Source organism: Apium graveolens, chromosome 4, assembly GCF_009905375.1.
Source record: "Apium graveolens cultivar Ventura chromosome 4, ASM990537v1, whole genome shotgun sequence".
NCBI lineage: Eukaryota > Viridiplantae > Streptophyta > Magnoliopsida > Apiales > Apiaceae > Apium > Apium graveolens.
Window position 1 is genome coordinate 219,605,659 of NC_133650.1, and position 10,865 is coordinate 219,616,523.

The following is a 10,865-nucleotide window of genomic DNA, read 5'->3' on the forward strand; positions in this document are numbered from 1 at the left end:
TACATAACAAGTGTGGACAATTGCAAGCCGATGAATGGTGGACATTTACATGCAGAGAAGAATCATTATACAAATAACGGGATAGTTGTGAAAGCATCAAATCAAAGGCGGAAAATCTATATACATGATACATTTCGAGTCTGAGATTTTGGCATGAATTGGAGTAATTATCAAACTGTATGAGGTAAATTAACTAGAGAAACACGAAAGTAAAGCTGCATGTATCAGATGAGGCAAATGATCGATTGGATAATGAAGGTGAATGAAGAAATTCTTAATAATAACCAGATAATCGATTAAAACATGGTAAAAAAATGAAGCCTACCTCCATCATGTGGGAGATATTTATCATGAAGATTCAAGATCGAAGAAATGCTAGATACGAATAAACTTTAAGTGTGTCCATCAAGGGATGGTTGGGCTTTCCCACTCAAGAAAGTGAGCTATGATAAAATTTACGCTTGTAACAGGGTCGGCAAAGAAGGTTCAATATGGAAAGACATAAGGGGAGATGAAGGTATGGTGTTTTGACTGCAACAATTTTTAAGATGTGAAGCTTTAAAACCAAATGTACTCATTCGCAAGATTTTAAGAGTGTGGGTTAAGACCAGGTGTTGGTCATCAAAGGTTGAACAAGTTAATTAATAAGGACAAGTGTATACTGCCAGGGTGGACTAATTGTTAAGTAGGGAGCTTGAATTGAAACATGAACTAGAACAATTTTAGAATAATTTGTAATTATACTCAGTAGTGATATTCTGTTATAATCAGAGAATATGAGAAAAGATATGGTATAATAAGAATTGTTCGCTATAACCTTAAGTTGAATTAGAGACATGGGTTGTACTGATTAATATTACATGAGGTGGTGAATTGGAGAGTTTGGAAAGTGAAAGTGGACTGGTATATTTGAGGGTTGATTGTTGGTTATTTGATTGATTGTTGGTGTCGGCTTGAGTCCGACTGGTAGTCAATAATATAGAGGAGATGTTGCCCAAATTTTCAGAGATTATCCTGCTTTTAAAGATAGAATGTAATCTTTCGTATGTTATTGATATTCCTGTGATACTCCAAATAAATGTGATCTTGGTTCTCGAGGGAGGTTGTTACATCCAATTCGACTATATATAATTGGTCTTTGATTTCATTTAGCTAGTCATCACTAGGTACAATTGATCAATTAAGTGAGTTAATCGGTTAATTTTATCAATTAATGGTCAGTTAGACGGAAATTGATTCCAATTAGATTAAGTCAAATTTTGATGTGACTTTTAAATCCGAAATCAAAACAATGAGGAATTGGGAAAAAGTAAGGACGCTAGTAGAGTTCAGAAATTGCTGCAAATGTGTGAGTTTTTACTTGGATATGTATGCCCTTCATAATGGACAAGAAAAATAAAAAGTCATTTGTATGGACAAGTGAGAAGAATATTTTCAAGAGCTAAAGATTTAAGATGAAGCAACGAGAAGAAAGGAAGAAGGGAGATGGAATAAAGTAGAAATTAATAACTACACCAGTATAGATTTCATTAGACAGACAGGGAGATTTTATCAGCTGCAACAAAGTTTTATGAAAGGATGTCTTGTTTTTAAGTCGTTTTGATAATCATACAATAAATGATTTGTCAAGAATTTCTATTTTGGATTAAGTGTGAAATATAGTTTTAATTCAGTTTTCGATTGATGTTGATACTTAGGTTGTTGTTAATATCGAAAGTGGTATTAATACAGATAATTGATGTTTATTTCAGAATGGGATGTTGTGAGCATCAAAGTTCGTATTAATATCTAATTTGATATGACAACAAAATGAGTATTAATGTCAAGAGTTCGATTTTGAATAAGCTACGAGAATGAAGAACGGAGATAGGAAAGGAAGTGGAATCAAAGGGATGATAAAGAAAATTTCATAAGATGTCAGGAAAAGTAAACATAGTAACATATGCATTAATCAGAAAGGAAAGACCGAACGTGTTGACAGTGTTAGAAGAATTATACAAGGAATTTCAAAAGTTGAGATTGGAAGCCAGAGCTTGCAAACCTAACAATGCAAAGATGTATAGTATAACTTTTCAGCCAGAATTGCTAGAGAAGGTAAAGAAACGTCAAAAGGAAATAATAGATCAAGATATTAACATTAGAGAAAACATATATCTATATATACTCAAAAAAAATGATCAAGGCATTCCCAAATTTTACTTTAGAATATGGGATTCCGCCAGTAACAGAACTGAAGAATGGAATTTTCCAAGAAGCTCACAACTCAAGATATTCAATCCGTCCATGGAGTACCAATATGTATAAAGATTTAGAAGAAAATTATTGGTGGCCATATATGAAGAAAGAAATGGTGGGATATATTAGCAAATGTTACACGTATCAAGGAGTTAAGGCGGGACATCAAAGACTAGATGGATATATTTCACCAAGAAACGTCATGGTGATGTCACCTGAGAACCAAAAGTGAGGAAAGCGTTAATTGCATTATTATTGATAGGTTATTTAAACCTGATCATTCTCATTTAGGAATAAACGGTTTATCCCATAAGAGAGTTGGTTGCTGATTAAGGAAATGGTGGTATGTCATTAGATACAGAAACTAATTATAGATAATCAATATTGTGTGATTTGAAATTTGACAGAAGTATTCAGAATATAGTAAATTATGTCGAACTAGAATGGTATGTAATACTTCTAGATGAACGGATATTAAGTAAAGCGGAACTAAAAAGATAGAAATTTAGTTGAACAATGATGACTCAAGAGATTCAAGCTACTCCAAAGGTATGATACGAAACATAGATGTCAAAGAAGACTCTCTGATAGGATGGCATAAAGAAAGAGTAAACATTATATGTGATTAGATGGCAAGGAAAGCATTGCGGTTAGTTCGTATGAGAACTCCGTAGAACCAAAATAAATGATGATATGGTTTAAAAATATGCCGGTGATGCCTCCAGTTTCTTCAAAATGGTAAGAGACCTTCGCTCGATAAACATCCTCGATTGTGATTCAAGGAAAATCAAATACGGTGATAAGTTTGTGGGTCAGTCATATTCAGCCGAGATTTTCTCGTTAATTCTTAACTCTGAAGTAATCTCGAGAATGTTAGAAATCGAATACGCCATAATTCCAGTATATCATTCGCAGATGGACGAGAAGATTAAAAGAACGATTAAAGAGCCCCGAATGCGATTGGAAGCGATTATGAACTAAGTTAATTGAATAGCGAAACACGGGGGAATGGGATTTAATAACCAGTAGCTATTGCAAACGTGCATAAGCACGAATTACTAGAATTACAAAGAAAGGACAATTAGTAAGCGTTACGCTGGTCCTTTTGAAACAGTAAAGTAGTCAGGACAAGTGTAAGTAAGCTGGCCTCACAGCCACACAATTAGCAGATTCATGCGGTATTTATATGTGTATACTCAGGAAAAGTAATTTAGCTCCATTATATATAAAATGGAGACTCAAGTTGAGTTATATGAGCAACAGATAAAAGATAATGTCAACGAGAGGTTGTTAAATAATAGTTGATGCTGCGAGTAAAAGTTTATGAAAAGTTATAAGGTTGAGAGATCAACCCGAGGAAATGGAAGTGAGATACTTGAATATATCATTATCTGATCCTTAGTATGATTCTGAGGACAGAATCCTTTTAAGGGGGGAAGGATGTAACATCTGGGATATCGCGTGTAATTATTTTTATTAATAAATAATTTTTATATGATTATTATGTGATTTTTGGTGAATTATCTGATGATTGGTGTAAATATGTAAATGCTTATATGTGATACAGTATAAGTTTGTTAATTTTATTATGACCAGAATAAAATATAGATAATTACGGTATTTTTCTGGTAATTTTTGGGCTGTTAAATAATTTTATATTGATTTATGAATTTATTAATTATTTTCTGAATAATTACAAAATTATTTTTTATAGTCGGGAATCGTCCGACTTCAACCGTTTTTACAACCCGAAACTCTTCCGAAAACTCCTTCCTAACCTAATCTGGTAATTCCGGATATTTTCTGTGTTTTGACTTTTTCGATCCGGATTACGGTTTGACCCGTGTGCGGCCCGGCGCAAGATTATCGATACGATAATCATTTCGATCCGGATTACGGTTTGACCCGTATTTTCGAAAGACGAGATATTATTACAATATTTTCGTATAGAGTGTTTTATAAAAAGTCCAGTTGGGATAATTATCCAAAACTGATATCAAATCGGATCGTTATTGCAGTTACTTAGCGGCTAAGCAACTAATTTAATGATCCAAAATGATCCAGAACAAACCGAAATTCCTTAAATATAGATAGCATATTTCTTATTTTATTTTATTCATTTACAACTGGTAAAAATAGAGTAATTACAGAGAAAAATCCTAAAAACGATACGTTCTTGAGAATCAAACACACGAACGAAGGCGTTATCGAACTCCGATTTGGGCGTGCAGCATATCAAAATGAAGCTCTTGAAATCTTCTTCCTGAATCAACTATTTGTTTCTGCCCAGAAATCAAGGTATTTTTCTGATTTAATTATTTAAATTCGAATTAATTATGGATTAAAATATGAATTTTTGTTCTTGATGCTGTTGATATAATTTGATGATTCCATCATGTAGATAATATTTTTCTGGTCAATTTGGTATATAATATGTCAAAAAACGAGTTCAATAACATAGAGAAAATGATGTTTGATTCTCGGATTTATAAATTAGGTTTATGTTCTTGAATAATTTCAATTGAGATTTAGGGATTTCTTTGTTAAGGGTTATCCTTGGAAATTGATTATGCCATATTATGGATCGTGAGAGAGCAAATTTATTGGTGTATCTGTAATTAGCAAACGATTAATGTAAAGGGTTGGCCGAAAAATTTAAGGTGCGGCGGCGTCGAATTTTTCGACGTGATTTCCCAGCGATTCGGCTATTGTTTGTTTGATCTGAACACATAATCGTGTTCCTGGTAACGTTATTGACATATCTGCACATTTCAGAGTGTTTTTGGCGTGTTCTTCGTTCGCCGGAAAAGCTCTAGACGGCGGGGGGTCGCCGTTAATGGCTTCCCCGCTTGTCGCCGGCGAATACAGGAGGAAGACGATGGTTAAATTGCAATTTAGCCATCGATCTTTTCTGTTATTTGCATTTCGACCCCTGCAGTTTTAAAAACTCACAAAATTTTGATTCCTGTTTAGTTTTATTTTAAAAATGATATTTTTATTATTTTAAAAATCAGAAAATCGGTTATTTAACTATTTTAAATTCAGAAAATTATTTTAATTATTTATTTATTCAAAAATAAATCGAAATTATTTTTATTAATTAATTCTAATTAGTTTTTAATTATTTTAATTAATTGATTAATTTATAATTAATTGATTTATTAATTATTAATTAATTTTAATAGATTTAATAATTAGATTTAATTATTTAAAGTTGATTTAAAAATTCTGAAAAATAGTTTTGAGCTTTAAAATATTATTTTAAATTATTTTCAAGGCTCGATAATTATTATAAAATTATTTTAAAGTCATATTTGGGTGTTCGAACCCTATTATCTAATTATAAAATGATTCGGAGTCCAATTTTTATTCCGAAAAATGTTCAAAAATTCGTATTAAATACCTGAAAAATCATTTTAGCCCCGAATCTTCTTTGAAAAATTATTTTGATCGAATATCTTGCGTGTTATGTGATACGTGCTATCTGGTTGATGTGTTGTATGCTTATATGATTATTGTTTAACTGTTTAAGTCATAACTTTTAATCCGTAAATCGGATTCGGGTGAAACGAAGGGTAGATAAAAGCTTATGACGTCTATGTGACGATTAGAATAATACGAGTATGAATAATTAATAGATACTTGTGATTCCTAGCAGAGTCAGCAAGGCATTAAAAAGGAAATCAGTGATCCATAAATAGAATCAAAGCATAGAAAGAGAAGGAAATTGATTGATAAATAGAAGCAAGGCATAAAGAGAGAAGAAAAGTGGTTGGTGAATAAAACTGTTAGATGAATACAAGTAAAGTGGAAATCGTCGGTGATAAGGCAAGTGTTTCTTTTCCTCTTGATTATATTGCAAGTACTTCTAAACCTTTCTTTAAGATATATTGCAACTATTTTCGAACTATTTTCATAATATGTCGCTATTATTCAAAATAATTCATGTTTTATATTGCAAGTGCTTTAAACTATTTAACCTTGAACCCTGATTCCTATTAATCTTGAGCCATAAGCCTTATTCTTCATAAACCATTGATTGTTGAATTCCCAGATACGAGCCATACACATACTACTCCACAAATATATATATCTACCACATACTGATTCAGATATTGAATGTCTTAACATACCAACCCTTATCCATTGTTTAATAGAAGACCAATTCTTGGAACCCTTGAACCCTTGGTCTTCTACTTTCTGATTAATTCCTTGATTGAAAGTCAATCTTATTGAATCCCTTGTTATACCTACATGGTATTATGAATCACCCTATGCTTCAAGATAAATGTTGTTTATGATTCAACTTATTGTTTTACATTGGTTATCATATTGAATTGTTTTAGAATTAGATGGTTTTATAAATATGGACCAAATTTGTGGTCATAATAGGCCAATATGTGCCTTGGATCCAGTATATTGAGAAAATCTAGGAGCCTTGCTCGGGGTTAGTGCGTGACTGATCAGCAGCCTAACCTTGGTTTTTAAAATGAAGAGTGGATGTCGAATTTTAATCATTCCTTATTCAGAAACTTGATTCTTCTGAATCATTTCAATTGGTAATTGTTTAACCTCAATTGCTGCTATTATTACTTGCTGAGCTAGTTAGCTCACTCTTGCAAAACTTTTTATGTTTTCAATAGCTGAAAAGGAAAATTTATTGGTAACAAGAATTCCCCAGTCCAACGTGCGAGCTAGGATTCCCGGTTAAGTTGGATCGAGCTAGCAGGAGCTTTATAATAGAGGAGTTGTGTGTAAGATTGTAAATACGATATCCTTAGCCATTGTAAGTTGAATTAGTTGGGATTTGGTACGATGTAATAAAAGTTAAGGCTGGGCTTGTTTTCATACTTTAACCTGTTGCGATCCGTGGTTGTGTACAGAAGGGTCAATGCATATAATAATTTATATACAGGTTTAAATATTGTAATGTGTGTTGTGAGCCCCAAACTTCTGACCCGGGTTTGGAGGGCGTCACACTTATCTTTGCAGAATTAATTTAAAATTGCTTTCCTGAATTCTGTGCCATTGTCACTCCTCAATCTCTTCACACAATTTTAGTCTTCAATCTGCTTCTCAATCTTTTTGATGTTTTCAATTACGATGTGTGGAGTTGCATCCTTCGAATGCATAAACTCTACCCATGTGTACCTTGAGTAGTCATCCACCATCACAAGTACATATTTCTTTTTAAAAATAAATAAGACATTAACCGATCCAAACAGGTCCATATGAATAAGTTGCAGAGGTGCACTTATGGAATTCACAGCTTTACTTTTGTGATTAGACCTTTTCATTTTGCCTTTTTGACAAGCCTCATAAACTTCATCTTGAGCAAATTTCAGATTTGGCATGTCTCTCACTAATTCCTTTTTCACCTAGGAATTAATTACTTTATAATTCAGGTGAGAGAGTTTCTTGTGCCACAACTTGCTTTGCTTAATAGATGTCTTGGTGTAGAAGTAACATATACCATTCTTATTTGATGACTATAGATCTGCAACAAATAAACTTCCTTTTCTTACTCTTTTCAAAATAACTTCACCAGTCTTTTTGCTGATAATTGAGCAGTCTCCTTTGTCAAATGAAACCTTGAATCCTTTATCTATGAATTTACTGACACTCAGGAGATTCACCTCAAGACCAGCTACCAGTGCTACATCTTCAATGACAATATTTCCAGAAATTAACTTGCCATATCCCATTATGAATCCTTTGATGTTGTCTCCAAAAGTCACCAATGGGTCATCCATCTCCATAAATTATGATAGCAGGGCCTTATCACTTGTCATATGTATGGAGCATCTACTGTTAATGATCCATATGACCCTCTTCATTTTGCCCTGCACACAATAAGGATCAAGTGTGTTTAGCTACCCAAGAAGGGTTGGGTACATTCTTCTTTTTCACAGAAGTTGCGGAAGTAGAATTTGATGACTCAAAATGAACAGTGTCCAATGACTGATTTACATTTTCCTTTTTAGCTTTAGATCCAATTTTAACTTCTTTGAGATCCACTCTTAGTTTATGACATCTTGCCATCACTTTCATATTGCAAGAAATGCAATCAAATTTGTCACAAAAGGAATAGGGATCTCCAGCCTTTACTTCATTGTATTTGCATGCTCCCACCTTTGGCTCACTAACAGCCTTTTTATAAAGGTGAGTTAGGTGATTTGAAGAGCCAAACTTTTGACATTGTTTTCTGGGAGCATCTACAACAAATGCAAATTTGTTTCTCTTGTTTACCCCAATTTTCCCATTCCTGTTCTTCTTTTTCTTTTCTGCACTCTCAGTCTTGATTTTTTTGATTGGTATCTTGGAAACCTAATTGACCATGAGCTTCTTCTTAACTTCAGTAGTAGGAGTGGTTTCTTCATTTATCTTTTTATTGTCTTCATCTGCAAGTTCTTGTTTGATGACCAACTCAACCTCACTGAAATTAACTTCACATACCTTGAACAAAGGTGCATCAACTTTTCTCTGTATAATTGGGACATCTTGATCTGTAATTACCTTTCCTTTGTCACCTTCATTTTTCTTGTTGATGTTCATGATAAGTGGATTTTATATCAACTTAGAACGCTTCATTACAAGCTTAAGTTGGTGTTTTGGACTCAAGTTGTTGGTATTTTTGATGTGCTTTTGTGTTATTGTATTTTAGGCATCAGCTAAAGGAAGGAAGAAGCTTTTCAAAGAATTATGCTGAAAAGAAGTCATAATTGGAAGCCTAGGCCATTCTCAAGTTGTATATAATCTCGTTAGCTTCGCGTGGACAGTTGAATCGCCTAATTCTGAGTAGTGTGATGTGAAGATTAAATCGAGGTGTGTACATCTATACTGGTCAACGTGGTATTTAATAACCATGATATTTATAAAGTGACAAGTCCAATGTGTGGACATGTTATTCGGCTTGAATGTAGCCGAGGGTTAAGACGTTAACCCTTCTTTTATGCTACAAAGTGTGTGTTGGGCTTTCTTACGACGAGCCGTCATCGGGTGAGCGTAAGATTCGCAGGAGTACAGTACACGGTGATAGTTGATCACATCATTGATGTACCGAGGATTGAAAATGACCATTAATCTTAAATTCGATGGCATTGTGCCAAATAAGAGCTTCCTTGATAATACCATGATTTGTTGATATCTCTTCTTGCTTTAAAATATTGCTCTTGGCACTTATTGTTACCATCAATAAGGTTTAGAACTTGCCATGCTATAGCATAGGTTCATGTGTTATTGTTATGCATGATTTGTAGGTAATTTTAACCATCTTACTTGCCCTATATAATCACGATAGATAACTTGCGCATTAAACCGTTATGTTTTCAATTCTTATAGACATATAAGGACTAAACATAATTTGTGTCTATTCAACTTTTATCTCTTTTATGGATGCTTGGTAGTAGGGTATTCGTACAACGAAAGTTGGCGTTTGCTAGTTTCGTGTTATCTAATTAGTATCATCACCATCACATGCTAAGGTTAAGAATGAAAAGGCTATTGAATGAAGTATTTAATAAAGTTAGAATCCCATGTTTGTCTCATATAAGTAATTCAACCTTAATTCTCTTAGTTAATGCTATTTAGTATAATCTCTTAGTTTAATCAAAACCCAATTTGTTATTTGTCTTAGCATTGAACGATAACCATACATTATCGCATAGGTGCATAAATTGAACTTAACCCCTAAACCAGTTTCTGTGGGAACGAAACTGATTTATATCTTCGACTACTTGTGAATGCGTATACTTGCGTGTAATTTTAGCACGTGTTTTCCCCCTAAAAGGTTTTTGGCGCCGCTGCCGGGGACTCAATGTTAATTTTTAGTTTATGTGCTTGTCATCATTGGTCGTTAAAGTTCAGTGACTCAGATTCTTTTACTTTCACGGTTTATTTGTTTGTGTTTCAGGTACTCATTACAATGGGAAATCCAGCATCACGAATGAAAGCCTTGATGGATTTTTCTCAACCCAAGATCAATGACATTCAATCTAGCATTATCAGGCCAGCTATCACAGCTAATACCTTTGAGATCAAGCCTGGCATAATTCAATGGGTGCAGAATTCAATCCAGTTTGGGGTTTCCCCAACGGAAGATCCCAATATGCACATTAGGGATTTCATTGAGATCTGCGACACCTTCAAGTTCAACGGTGTTTCTGAAGATGCTGTGAAGCCGAGACTGTTCCCATTCTCTCTGAGGGACAAGGCTAAGAGCTGGTTACACTCTCTACCAGCTGGTTCGATTATTACTTGGGAAGATCTTGCTCAAAAGTTTCTCACTAAATTCTTCCCTATGGCAAAGACAACTGCAATCAGAAATCTATTACTCAATTTGTGCAGCAATCGGAAGAATCTTTATATGAAGCTTGGGAGCGCTACAAGGAGATGCTTAGGAAGTGTCCTCATCATGGAATTCCTAATTGGATGATCATCAATTGTTTTTATAACGGGTTGGGAGCACAGTCAAGACCCATGCTCGACGCAGCATTAGGTGGAGCATTATGGGCAAAGAGCTATAAGGAAGCCTTTGATCTAATCGAACTGATGGCTGCTAATGAATATCAGTATCCAACTCAAAGATTGCCACAGGGCAACGTAGCAGGAGTTCTTCAAGTGGATACAGT

At 34.0% G+C, this 10,865-nt stretch overlaps 1 non-coding gene across 1 annotated transcript; it reads right to left on the reverse strand.

The window, feature by feature from the left end:
• Window positions 1-10,549: 10,549 nt before the first annotated feature.
• On the reverse strand, window positions 10,550-10,655 carry LOC141722950 (small nucleolar RNA R71). Its single transcript, XR_012575948.1, has one exon. It is a non-coding gene; the product is annotated as a small nucleolar RNA R71 (small nucleolar RNA).
• Between the last annotated feature and the right edge of the window lie 210 nt (window positions 10,656-10,865).